This window comes from Conger conger, chromosome 1 (genome assembly GCF_963514075.1).
Source record: "Conger conger chromosome 1, fConCon1.1, whole genome shotgun sequence".
Classification (NCBI taxonomy): domain Eukaryota; kingdom Metazoa; phylum Chordata; class Actinopteri; order Anguilliformes; family Congridae; genus Conger; species Conger conger.
The window spans coordinates 33,245,987-33,260,908 of NC_083760.1; positions in this window are offsets into that span (position 1 = coordinate 33,245,987).

Consider the following 14,922-nt stretch of genomic DNA (forward strand, 5'->3'; position numbering starts at 1 on the left):
GCTGCCTCTTTGATCAGAAGTGCGGAGTCTCCTGCAGGCAGGCAGGCCTCCTTTGTCTGGGCCAGGAAATGGGGGAAGTGCTCCGCACCGCTCCCTCTTGGTTCAACGTCTCACTCTTCCTTCTCTCCTCCTGTCATTTCAGATGAAAGCAGGGCTAATTACTAGAGAAATAACCCCCCCCCACCCCCTCTCAACCAACCATGCTGCTGCATCGTATCCTCACACGCCTGCAGTCAACCCCCATAAACAACCATGTGCCCAAACAGCTGTACCGTAGCCCTTTATTACGAAACTCAACCCATAACAAACATGCAGTTATACTCTACCCACAAGTCACTGAAATCGAACACTACCTTCCAACTGTGGACTCCAGCATTTCAGCAAGGACCACCACCAAGCCGTAGAAATTTAAGACGTTCTACCAACCCACGACTTATTATTTCACGCTACTTTCAGCGCACTACCTAGAGCTCGCTAATAGGCTCTTCTGAAGAACCCCTGCCTCATGTGAGGATATTCAAAGCACAATGGCAACTACTGCATTTTATTTTGCTGTACAAACACATGCGCTGTAGCAGGGAGGCAGAGGGAGAGATAGATAGAGCTGCCGCCGGCTAGCAAACCCACAGAGCCAGCTTGAGTTTCTGCAGTGTCAGGGTTTTATAGGTTTTACAAAGAGACAAGATGGGAGGCGGGAAATAAGGAGCAGACATTCAAAAGCACTGCGCTTTTATTTTCTCTCCCCCTCTCTTCTCCCTCTTTGCCGCATTCTAATCTGCGCACAAACGGATGTTTTGACCCGCGGGCGGCGGGCTCAGACACGCTGGGAGTCGCTGGGTGAGTGCGCTGCATGGCGGGCTACTGCTCGGAATTCCTCCCCCCCCCTCCGGCCTTGACAGCCGAAGCCACGGGCAGGAGACCATTACAGTGCCTTCAGGATCATCCGGCCCATTTCTTTTTTCCACCGCGGTCCTACGGCAATTACACACCTGTCAGGTGTCGCCCCCGTCTCCGGGTTTGACCGACAGGATTATGTCGAGCAGTCAGCCATTAAGGCGGTCGTTACCGCCAGGAGCTGCCATTGTTTAACCGAGAGAGTCAAGAGTGCGGAAGGGCGAACAAGTGCCGGGGTTAAGCGGCGACTGGAAGCCGGGGTCGAAGTCGCGAGATTTCATTTTGATAGTTCGCAGACACAGATTGGCAGCGGGGTGTTTCTTTTTTCCCACACATCAAGCGTGACAGCAAATTGACGCCTTCCTCACTCCGGCTTTGCCCTCCCCCGAGCGATGGCTTTCATATGCATAAAGGTGATTCCACCTGTCTGCGGGCCACAATGTGCGTTCTGCGCGGTAAATCAGACGGAATGGCTAATGCGATGCAGAGTGAATCAGCTTTAGCCCTCGGCTCGCTCCGGATGCCACTAGCTGTCTCGCAGTGCACGCGTCTGCCGTGACGGGTCTGCCTTACTGTCAGTTTCCCTGGTTTTGTTAAAAAACATAAACCAAACTGAATAATTGAGCTCCACACAACCGCAACTCAGGAGGAAATACATCAGCAGCGAAGTTCTTTCTTCAGGGTCCATAACTGAATTACTTTTTTTTTCTCTTGGTGCTGAGTTTTCTTATAATACTTTTGGTATTAGTGTTTTTCCTTACTTTCTTGGGTGTGTGCTTACATTCTTCCTAGGCCTCATTTCCCGGAATGTGCTTTCCCGTACTTCCTGGATCTGTTGTTCCCTTCTTCTGTGTTCTTCCTGGACTTGGAGTTTCCTTACATGGTTTAACAGCTCAATATAAACATGAATTTAAGTTTAAAACAAAAACTGTGCACTTCCTGGATGTAGTCTGTCTTTACTTCCTGGATCCTGTGTGGCTTCCTCTCTCAGCACAACCAATATTGTGTGAACACTGCCAGTTCTTGTATATAGAAAACAAAACACTCGTTACACTTATGGAACCACTTGTCTTCATCTTGTGTTGCACTTCACTTAGAGCCCATCGGAGCGTTCCATTGAAAAATAGCTTTCCATAGACACTATAATCACGGTTCTAAACCAATCAGAGCTGGAGACTTGGAAAATGGCTTAAATGAAGCAAGAGACATTTACATTTACTATGTACAATACTAGATTATTTATACCTAAATTATGAAAATAAACTAAAGTGCCAAAATACTCAGTGAAAATGCAAAAATGGCACTTGGAAAGTATATTCGACATGTCATGAATCACCTACTAATCAAGCTAGAGTTTGTTGTGTTGACTCACGGTTTGGTTGGGGGAGCAATCCATGTCAGGGGTTGAGCAATCTCAGGACGCAAGAGCCATGGGAAATCATTACTCAGGAAATGAGTATACACAAGCAGGGGGCATAGTTGATGGGTAGGACAGGGGCGTTTCTCCCACCACATCTTCTGAGTGACAGGGATATTGCAGGCCTGAGCTAATTCCTAACTATCTAATGGCAGGCAGAACCTGTTCTGGAAGTATTCCAAGAAATCTTCTGACTCAATGAAACTGACTCAATGAAACACCAATATTGATCATATCCACAAGATTACATATTTCTTAAATTTATAAAGCACTGCTCTTCTTAAACCACACTAACCCCATTCTTCTTTTTTCAGTATAGAATTCTAATTTGGAATGGCCAGACTACTGCAAAATTTGGAATTGAAAACTCATGAGAAGCCTTGCCCTCTTTTTAAAAAAATGTTTAAGACAGTTTTTTTAATTCAAGTGATGTAAATTTAATTGTCATACCATCACAGGTGATTCTTTCAAGCCGGTTTCATGCTGTCATTGTAGCTGTGTCAGATTGATTGTATACCAGGTGCTGCCCCATGTTAAAAGCATTTGAGCAGCCATAGAATCTGGGTCACTTTCCAGCCCTGGCCTGTCACACAGCAATGTCACTGGTGCTTGAGGAACATCCAAAACATTGTCTTAACTATAAATGAAGAAGCTGCCCCCACAGGCCTGGTGTTTGTGAAAAGAAATGACATACGTACATCCAATTGGAAGAGGTATTAATTAATCTTTCCGGTTGCACGTAGCCCACCTACTGAAAATGTTCCTGGAGACGAGGATTAGCCTATCAGGTGGCTTCTTCCTTTGAGCCTTATGTGCTTTCACAGTTTTATGTTGCCAATGCCATGCAAAAAGAGAGTGCATAATATTTTTAGTTAAAATTAGATCTATAGTTCAGAAACAAGGATATGTTCGATATGTGCCATCAGAACTGAAATTATAAGAAATACTTTGGCCAGTAAATATAAAAAGAAAGGGACGTATTTTTCTATGGTATTTCACTTCATGCTTCAAAAAGGATAAAAAGAACAAACCCATTGTTACATATAAAATTAATTAATTCAGTTCATGTGGATGCTTGTACAATCAAAAGTTGCGGTACTGTGCAAAAGTCCGAGACCACCCTTTATTCAGATCATAATACAGGAAGCAAATCTAATAGAAAATTAAACCTGCAAGCAGGGTTGAAAGGGGCTAAGCAGTCCAGCAGGGCAGGGTCGTCATGACACAAATTTTCCACATCCTCAGGAAGGAGTCAGGAGTCCATATACCAAGTTTTGTATCAACACATCCAAGCGTTGCTGAGATATGCCCTCACTTCCTCTTTGGATTTCGATTGGCTATACTGAACAAACTATTTTGAAATGATAAAATCGAATATAGTGGCCACATCAATTAGGTTGACATGAAAAGTTGCCATTTCTCGGCCTTGGGACCTCTTATGATGTCACCAGACACAATTTATTTTTTAAGGAAACACATCACCAGTTATAAAACACATTTTTGCAGCGACTCCCAGTTGGCAAATGACATCAAATGTTTGGTGCTTCCTCAAAATGGGGTCCCGAGTCCATGTACCAAGTTTTGTTTTGACATATCAAAGCATTGCTGAGTTATAACCTCACTTCCTGTTTGGCAACTTTGCCGCCATTTTTGATTGACTGTAATGGACAATTAACTGTTTTTTTCTCTGCCAAGATATAAGCACACACACTAATTACTTCTTTAAGGCAAACACATCAACAGTTATTGGGCAAATTAAAAATAATCATGGGATGGTCCCCAATCAGTGTGCCAAATTTCAGAACTGTTTACCATATTATTCTAGAGGCTGCCATAGATACCCTAGCCAGAATGGTCAATGTTACCAAATTTGGAGTTAAAAAGATTATTGCAAGATACAGAGAAACTGGGACTCCTAACAACCTTGCACTACCAGTCTATCACTGTCACAAAATAGCAAAATGAAGCTCTGTTCTTGCTCCAGATCTGACAAAATATACAGGTGTTTCTATCAATCCTTCTACTGCAAGAAAACAACTCAGTGCTATGGGTCTGAAAGGATGTGTAGCTGTCAAATATCCACTACTGAGAAAGGGAAATAAACAAGAGAAGAAAATTTGCACTAGTACAGCAAAACGGAACAACTGAGATGTGGAGTAAGGTTTTTTGGACCGATGAGTCTAAATGTGAGATTTTTGGCAGTAAGAGAAGGCAGTGTGTAAGCCACTGAATCAATGACAGACTCTCGGAACCAAGTCTGTCTTCACAGAACAATGGACTGGCCACTCTAGAGCCAAGACCAATCATTGAATGTGGTCGGGATTACTTGGCTCGAGAAAAGAAGAAAACGTCTAAGAGTGAACTTTAGAGGTGTTTATAAGAAGCATGGAAAAATATCTCAAAATAACTCAAAGCAAGCCTCCTGCAAAGTATTGAAGCTCTAATAAAGGGAAAGGGGGGACACACTAAATACTGTATATACTGTATTTGATAAACGACATAGTTTTTGTGTTAAATATATCTTTGCTGCATTGTATTCTGACACTGATAAATTAATAACAAACACTTATTGGCTGTTTGCACTGGAAAGTAAATCAAAGAAAAAGTGGTCTCTGACTTTTGCATAGTACTGTATATACACATGTACATATTTATAAGAAATGAATCACAGGATTTCATGAAATATATATTTTTTAATGCAAGAGGCCTTATCCTCACTTCAGCATGGCTGGGTATCTGTGGTTGCTTTGAATGCTGTTGTTTACACCAGGTGAATATTATTCAGATGTTGAGAGAAATAGCTTGCTGTTAATTAAATGCCATCGTGCTCAGTTGGCTGCCAGAATCAGAATCTTAACACTCCCTTTTTTTTGCCAAGATTTGGGTCCAGCTTCAGAAAAAATATTGGGATCTGCAGTTTTTTTTGTGACTTGCTGAGGTTGGAATATGCTTAAAGATCACTTCAGGGCCTTTAAATGCAAATTTGGGTGAGGGACCACTACTCTCCCTCTAAACCCCCCACCTTATCACCTGCCTCCCAGCATAGGGCTGGCCTGGGATGGGATATTGGCTGCCCGCTCCCCAACCTTTCCCAGGGAGCCATATGAGAGGAGTCACACTAAAGGAAGCATGCATCTGTGTGTGTGTGTGTGTGTGTGTGAGAGAGAGAGAGAGAGAGCGAGAGGGAGACATGTAATTATAATATACACAAACTTGATGATTGTGTATAGGAGGGAATGAAAGGAACAATGAGATTGAGTAGCAGAGCTTACAGTAGTATGAATACTTTTGTAGATACTGTACAAAATGAAAACAGTAAATGCACATTACGAAAACAGAATTAGATGTGTATGTTATAAATACTGAATAAACAGTATGAGAGCAACAGAACTATAGGTTGTACGTATTATATACACAATCATGCACTGTTCCGATTGTATATACACACAGTAATTTATTAGGTAACTTGTTAATGCAAATATTTAATTAGTCAATCAAGTAGCAGCAACTAAATGTATAAAAGCACGCAGATGTGGCCAAGAGGGTCAGTGCTTGTTCAGACCAAATGTCTGAATGGGGAAGAAACGTGATTTAAGTGACTTTGACTGAGGAATGATTGTTGATGGTGCCGGACAGGATGGTTTGAGTATCTCAAAAACTGCTGATCTCCTGTGATTGTCATGCACAACAGTCTCTAGAGTTTACAGAGGAAGTAAAAACAAAAAAGTAAAAACATCCATTGAGCATCAGTTCTGAGGGCAAAAACGTGTTGTTAATAAAAGAGGTTAGAGGAGATGGGCCAGACTGCTCAAAAGCTGACAGGAAGGTGACAATAACACGAATAACCACGCATTAAGACAGCGGTATGCAGGAGAGCATCTTTGAACACAAACCCCTTAAGCGGATAGGCTACACCAGTAGACGACCAATAAGTCTAAAAAATAAGTCTAATAAATACCTAATTCCTAAAGTGCTCACTGAGTGTATAATACAAAGTCATGCACTGTCATACCCTGACTTCTTCGTCCTTCCCTATAAACCCTGGTGATGGAATGCACTGGACTGATGGATACATTACCTATATGTGACAAACAATGCACTCAATGCGACGGAAGACACTGTCGTCAGGAGCAAGTGAACTATAAACAGAGTCTTCCTGATGAAATTGGCCTGGGGGCCAAGCGCTCACGAGACAGCAGGTGCAGCAGCTCAGAAAAAAAACAAACTATGCTCGGATGCACAGGTGAATGAGAACCCCCCCAGAGCATAACATTCACTACACGGCCAGTGGCTGTGGCTCGTAATGGGGCAATTCCCTTTTGATTAGGCACTTTGTAATTAGCTGGCTATTTGTATGTGCAATTTAATCCAAATGTTGAAGCATCGCCAATGCATCTTGCGCATCCATTCGCTTTTGTGCCGTGGTAAATTGGTAATTGCATGCTCTCTGGCAAAGTGTACGGTGCGGTATGCTATGTACTCAGCCAAGTTCATCTGAACGGTTGCCAAGCAGGGCTCTGGAAAATGAACTTTACGCCATTTTTATACGGTTGACTCCGCCTGCGTTAGAATAGATCTGTTTATGATGCATCAATGTGAATGATCCCATTTTATCTCTGGAGTAATCGTTTTATTACAGAATTATATATTTTTTTCATTCTAATAACAATCTCAATCATCATTTACAAATAATTATTTTAAATGACCAAGCTAGAAAATGCATTGCTGAGTTAAAAAATGCCTTTGGACTTTTATACACACTTTTATACACACTCCTTCATACAACCAAGTGCATAAGGATATTCTCTTTCTCAAATGGTTGTTTCTTTTTCCTTTTTTTCATTATTAGGATATATTTAGGATAAAGTGAGGAAATATGCACTTGCAAAGATGACAGTTAAATAGTGTGTTCAAATAAATAGCAGTACAACATCAGTAACCTGATGAACCACTGTTATTAGTAGTAGTGATTTTTCTGCATGGCAAATACTTTACTTGTAGATGTAGTAGTGTAATAGAAAAGGCTGCTTGTTCTGAGTAATTGACTAATTTATTGAAAGGGTCTTGTTCAAAATAATAGCAGTTTGGAGTTTGGAGGAACAATGTCATTTGATTAAAAAGTCGATTGGTGAGGGGAAAACGTATAAAGAAGTGCAGCAACTAAATGCTCAACTAAAATGATCTCAAATGCTTTAAAATGGCAACAAAAACCCAAAATACATGGAAGAAATGAGCAAGTACTGTTAAAACGGATCGAAGAATAGTCAGAATGGCAAGGATTCAGCCACTAATTAGCTCCAGAAAGATCAAAGATGATCTACAATTACCTGCAAGTGCTGTTACAGTCAGAAGACGTTTGATCGAAGCTAAGCTATCAGCAAGAAGTCCCCATAAAGCAACATTTTTGAAAAAACGGCATGTGCAGAATCGGTTAAAATTGGCCAAGGAGCACTTCAATTGGCACAAAGAGAAATGGCATAACATTCTGTGGACTGATGAGAGTAAAATAGTTCTTTTTTGGTCTAGTGGTCATCGACAGTACGTCCGACGACCCCCGGGTACTGAAGTCAAGCTACAATACACTGTGAAGACAGTGAAGCATGATGACGCAAAAATCATGGTATGGGGATGTTTTTCATACTACGGTGTTGGGTTCGTATACCAGGTATCATGAATCAGTTTGAATACAAAAATATACTTGAAGAGATTATGTTGATGGTGTATGTTGAGGAAATGCCCCTGAAATGGGTGTTTCAACAAGACAACCCCAAACACACATGAGTTAGCGAGCAACATTTTGGTTCCAGACAAAAAGGATTGAGGTAATAGAGTGGCCAACTCAATCCCCCGACCTTAACCCCATTGAAAACTTGTGGGGTGACATTAAAAATGCAGTTTCTGAAACAAAAGCCAAAAATTCACAGGAATTGTGGAATGTAGTTTGTTCATCCTGGGCTGAAATAACTGTTTCTAGGTGGCAGAAGTTGGTTGACTCGATGCAACGCAGATGCGCAGCAGTTATCAAAAACAATGCTGAACTAAGTATTAGTTCAGTAATTTAAAGTTAATTTAAATCTTGGAAAATTTCTTCAGTTCATACAGTAAGTGTTTGAGTTTGAAGAGAAAAATGTCGACACTGCCATTTTTTGAACGGATTAATATTCCTTTTCTTTGCTTCCTGTAGAAGAATAATTCAGACTTGATAAAATCTGTTAATGCTTTGATTTGGAATTGAATGTGTAATGTTTTCACTACATTTGAAATATGGAACTAAAAGCTATTAAAAAATGTTTGCACTTTATTCACTTTTTTTAATGCACTGCTATTTATTTGAACACAACTGTTGTAGTTCAAACTGCTTTCACTGTGTCATTGTGTCTATGCTTGACTGAAACAATTCACTTCACCATCAGATGCCAAATATCTTACTAACTGGCATCAGTCAGTGCTGTGTATTTACTGCCTATTAGTCTCTATGAAGCACAAGTAATTTTGGATCAGGGCTCTTAGATCTGTTACAGAACTGTAAGGTGCTGTAGGTCTAGTTCCATTATAGTCCTTTTCAGTGTTCCCCAGTGATTTACCTCCTCATTGACTGTACAGAACACATTTTCAGAACATTTTCTCCAAAGTATACTCCCATTGCTTCATATGGGGGAGGTCTGGAACACAGTAAACCCAAGACAAACACACACATACGCCTGCTCATGTCCATGCACATTTGTGGTGTGACAGTTATGTTCTGCTCGAGAGGTGCGCTTCACTTTTCTCCCTGCTTAAAAAATTAAAACAGCTAGAGACACACTGCCCATTATCTAAATGACTGACTGGCATTTCTGATACCTGTCATGGTATCAGGAGAGTGTACGAAGAATAAAACGGGATGTTGCGTCAAAGGACTCAGTGGCACCGGGAAAGACCGCCATGACCTCCGGGAAGCAAGAAGATGTTATGCCCTTGAAAGGCACACAGTCTGAAGATGTGTGAGATTATGTGAAAATGAAAATGTGAGATTATGTGTTGCCCTGCGGGATTACTAACCACAGTTGGCAACGGCATGGCTGGAAGTCAATTTTGTGGTGCCTCTACCCAATTCAGTCCAGTTTTTAACCTGTACAGTGCCGTGAGCAACATAAGTCAACAGAAATACCAACATTCTCTAGTGGCGAGGGCGACTAATGACAACCAAAAAGTGTAAACAGTGAAAACTTTTTAAAATCAAATGCTGTTACCAGGTAAACAAGCCATGACATGATCTCCAAACATTATCTGTATGGCTGTAATTTACATATATGCGAATGTGACGTGGTTATAAAGTATAAATATAATTGCTACAGTGATGATGAGTTTTTATGTGATGTGCTTTTGTCTGTTTTTGATAAAATACAGTCCTGGCTTCCATTCTGTGTAATTAGTCTACTATTGTGGAATTTAACCAAAAACAAGCAAACTTGAGATGGACAGGGCAGATTATCTCGGAAACTAGCTGAAAGTGCCAACAATGCGTAAAATTTTTGTAACTATAACTAAGGGTCTTTCCAACCAAAATTGGCAAATAAATTGCTATTTATTCGACTGCATAATTAGTAACAGTCTTAGTAAATTGGTTGTTAATTTGACAGTATCTTCTACTGTAAACGAGTCACAATAGAGCAAATGTTTTTGCGTTGGAACTGTTTCCAAAGTAAATATGGCCTTCAGTTTTGTATTTTTAAAAAATTGGTTTATTACAGCTCCTATGATGGTTTTCTAGTGAACTGTATGTACATCATTCCACATTGTCACATTATGTCACATGTTGTCATGTGCAAGTCAGTGTCTTTGCCAATGCAATGTTGTATGTGGTATTTTCACGAAGGGGTGAATATTGATTTATTGCAAACCATCTTTTTTTGTGTGGCTTTTAATTTGAAAAATGTGAACTACCAGCCAAGCTGAATCTCCTTTGCAAGTTCTACGGCCCCAAATATTGTTGACGTAATACACTCAATAAAACTGACTTCACATGCATGTTGAAAAAAATCAACACTGACCAGCTGAACACTGGTCAACACCAGTGTAAAATTTTGACTCTTTAGTGAGTCAAACCAACTGTGTCAAATTGGTTTAACTAAGAGTACTTTCAATTCTGTATGGACTGGCACCATATAGATACTTTTTTTAGCGTTGCATTTAACTAACACTATAAAAGTTGATTTAACCCTGTTTATTTTACTTTGGAATGGGGCCATTGTGAAACATGTAGCCAATGAAACAGGCTAGAGCGACATGTTTGCTTATCAGCCTTCATTTGTGAACCGTCCCAAGACGAACAGGCAGGCATGACCAGCGCTTCAGCGGTGAGAGGCAGGTGGGACCCGTCCCTTTCAACAGCACCGACCAAGGCAGCGTGGACCGGCCCTCAGAGACCCATGGGAGCTGCCCGCCCTCATTCTGCCTGACATGCCAGCGGAACTGAAATCTTCAAAGCTCCTAAATGTGCCTGCTGTGATCAAACTGATGCGAGCGTGTCAAAAAGGCAACGGAAGAAAAGTATGCGCTAAAGTCCCATTTTAGATGAAAATATCAAAACTCTACAAACCCGTTCCGGCAGCATGGGACCCCCCCCCCCCCCCCCCCTTCCTGGTCGTGGATTCGGCTCTCTGATCCACGGCGCCCTCAGATGTCGGGAGCTGCGTCCCTTCACGCGTCGGCCCCCTGTGAAGATGACATCATCGGCACGTGCAAAGAGAGGCTCAGATCAATGTGTGTGTGCCTGGTTAGTAGCCACCACAGGGAAATAAATGGACAAAGATGAGTAATATTAATAAAGAAATATTTTTTAATTTAAAAAATAAAGGTGCATTCATGTACCATATAAAATTAAATACAAATGTGAACAGCTTTTTGATGCACCTCTGCCATGGAAAGTGTTATATGAATCTACAGTCCCCTCCAAAAGTATTGGAACAGCAAGTTGCTATACACTGAAGTCAACTGAATTTGAGGTCAAAAGATGTACATGAGATCCCAATTACAGCTTTTTTTTTTCCTGGTATTTCTATCTGGATTGGTTAAACAACTTACAACATATCACCTTTTGTAGCAGACCACCCAAGTTTTAGGTGAGCAAAAGTATTGGAACATGTGACTGACAAGTGTTTCTTGTTGCCCTGATGTGTCCTGTTACAGTGATTGGTTAAACAAAAAGTCTACTCTTGGTTTTAGCCTTGAGTTTTGCCTGTGAAGACTGTCTTTGTGTTAGAAAAGATAAACCAACATGAAGACCAGAGAAGTGTCTTTGGGAGAAAAGCAAGTCACTTTGAAGCTAAGAAAAGGAAAATCGATCAGATCCATTGCACAACCATTGGGGATAGCTTTTACAACAACTTGGAATTTCCTGAAAAAGAAAGAAACTGCTGGTGTCGAACATCGAACAGGTCGACAAAAAAAACAATAACAGTTGATGACAGAAACATTGTGAAATCTGTGAAGAAAAAACCCCAAAACATCAGTCAGTTACATCACAAACAATCTCCACAAGGCACGGGTGAAGATGTCTCTCTCAACCATTCAAAGAAGACTTAGAGAGCAGCAATATAGAGGCAACCGCTAAGTGCAAACAACTCATCAGTAGTAAGAATCGGAAGGTAAGATTACAATTTGCAATGAAGTACAGAGATGGGCCACAAAAGTTCTGGAACAAAGTTTTATGGACTGATGAGACCAATATTAGCCTCTACCAAAGTGATGGAAAGGTCAAAGTTTGGAGAAAGAAAGGATCTGCTCATGATCCAAGACATACAAGCTCATCTGTGAAGCACAGTGGAGGAAGTGTCATGGCTTGGGCTTACATTCATTACATTCTCTTCATTAGGGAGAAAAAGTGGAAGGTGTTAGACTGGCCAAATCATCAGCAGACCTTACCCTGATTGAGCATGCATTTCACCTCCTGAAGAGGAGATTGAAGGGGAAAATCCCCAATACAAACAACAACTTATAAGAGGCTGCAGTAAAAGCCCAGAAAAGCATCACAAAAGAAAAATGCAACAGTTTGGGTCACAGGCTTCATGCAATTATTGCAAGCAAGTGATATTGTCATGCCTGCTGGTTCCCGGATCCCTGTCCTTTTGTTTATGTGTTTCCCCGGTTCCCCTTGTGTCACATATTGTATTTAATTTACTTGTGTGTTTTTATTTTTCCATGTTGTAGGTTGGGTGCAACCTCATCTATTCCATTAGCAGTGATTTCAGTTGCCTCACAGTTCTCAGCACATTCCTCACCCCTCAATTAATCATTCAATTAGTACTGGCACATGTAGAGCATTCAATTCCACAGAGGTAGTTATTAGTTAGATTCCCTACACCTGTCCTTTCACTTTTTAGTCCCAGCTCACACTCAAGTTTCTTCAAGAAAGTCAAGCGCCTTTTCATCTCTGTCAGTTCTTGTGAGCTATTCAGTTTGTCTCCGTACCCAGCCTTGTCTCCCGCCTGTCCTGCTGGTTCCTGCCGACCTCGCCTGCCTGTTCGCCGGTTCAGATCTCCAGTCCACTCTGTTCATCCTCTAATACACGCCTCCAGTGAGGAGTGCTTAACCTGACTGTGGTATGCATCTGCCTTTGGGTCCTTACCAGTAACCTGTTCTAACAGATCCTACCAATATTAAGTGTCATTTACTTTCATTTACTTAAATACTGTCTGTCCCAATACTTTTGCTCACCTTAAAATTTGGTGGTCTGATGCCAAAGGTGCCATGTTCTAAGTAGTTTAACACACCTAGGTGTAAATACCAGGACCCCAAATGTGTTCAGGGTATTGCAAAAACAAAGCAATTGGCCTTGCTGTTCAATTATTTTTGAGGGGACTGTATAAATACTAACTATTGATTCCTTTATGCGAGCCTTCCAGTTGAAACTATTGTATAGAATTTTAGCCACCAAAGAAATGCTACATAGATGGGGTATGATGGGGTATAATCTCCAGAAAAAAACAAAAACAGAATCTATTGCACATATTTTTTGGTACGGTTTTGGTACAAGGTGGGAACAAACAGGCTGAGGGTTGGGGGTGGGCAACATTTGAAAAAAATACAAAGGGAAGAAAGAAAGGAGTAGGAGAAAAGGGAAATAAATCCTTTAGTTTTCAAAATCAGAATGAATGTGAGCTGAGAATTAGGTTCTAACTTGCATTTTTAACAAAAAGTATTTGTGTTAGTGTCATAATTATGTTGCTCATAGGGCACTGGATATGATATGTATGTACAAAGATACCGTTTAAAAGCATGAAAAAATGCAAAAAAAAAAAGGTTTTTGCTTTAAGCCCATTCACTTTTTGAGCTCAATAGCTCAAAACTACTAACAGAGATAGAACTTTCTCTCTAGAGACATATGAATATTTCTTGATTAAAATGGTCCCTACTTGAATTTCCTAGTGAATTTCCTGATTAAGTTATGCTTACCAAAAGTTAATTTGTAATGGACAAAGCACCCTATTGGAGAATAAATACACAGTATGTGTGCCCATCAACCTTTACCTCACTAGACACAGAGCATTGTTCAACAATCTTTACCTGGAATGGGTATGCAAATCAGCACCGTCACATTTCTATCCACGTTTGCTGAGCAGCGACAAAATCTGTGGAGAGGCTGGGTGCCAGAGGCATCATTAAAATAATTGAGATCTGTATTATTTATTGAACATTTAATGGAAATCATCCATCAGCTGTTATGCTATACAATATAAAGACAACAAAATCAAAGCCTCAAACTTTAAGCTGGCACAAGGCCTTGTAGCCCAGCCACCTGGTACACACATGAATAGTGAAAAGGAGCCGCAATTAATTCACTTTTTTAGGGCTGTGACAGTTGTGTGGGTTGGGGGAGTGTAGGGGCTAGAGGTAGGGGGCAGGGCGAGTGAACTAATGCAAGAGGTGATTTATCTGTTTGCTGTAATAAGGACTGTAAAACAGTAAGAGTTCTGTCGGGGCTTAGCCGGGCCCCCACCTCAGGGGCACAATCAAACAGTGTCAGTAAATCAATAGAGCGGGAGAGGTTTTTATAACTGGACTTTAACACCAGCCTCTAAGTGCACCAGGTGGCAGGTCATTTGTCCATTACAGCAACTTATCACAATAAACAGTGGCAACCCTTATTTGGCAACATCAGTGGGCTAACCCCCTGCTCCCCCCAGCACAAAAAAGAAAAGGAAGTTGTAGAAAAAAAAGCCCAGGTGAGGGTCAGTGAGACCTAATAATACATGACTGTACTGGAAACAGAGCCAGAGATTAAGCACTGTAATTACCCACAAGTCCCAGTGAGTTGTCCATTGGAGACAAGTTCCCTGTCCAGATTGCTGCCCTGACCCCATCCGATAAAAGACCTTTGTTCATGCCCCTCCCACAACCGTTGTTGTCTCTGTCACATAACGCAGATGACCAATAAGAATGAAACGTGGTTCACCCCACTTTCCATCAGACTAAACACCACATATGACAGATTTTCATTGTATCTATTGTTATTGTCGCAGGCAGAACGGACCCAAATAAATTCATATAGACCGCTTCGCACTCTCGCTAGAGGTTGAGATCAAAGGTCGAGGAAGGGTGCTCGGCATGCTGGGAGGCAAAAGCAGCCT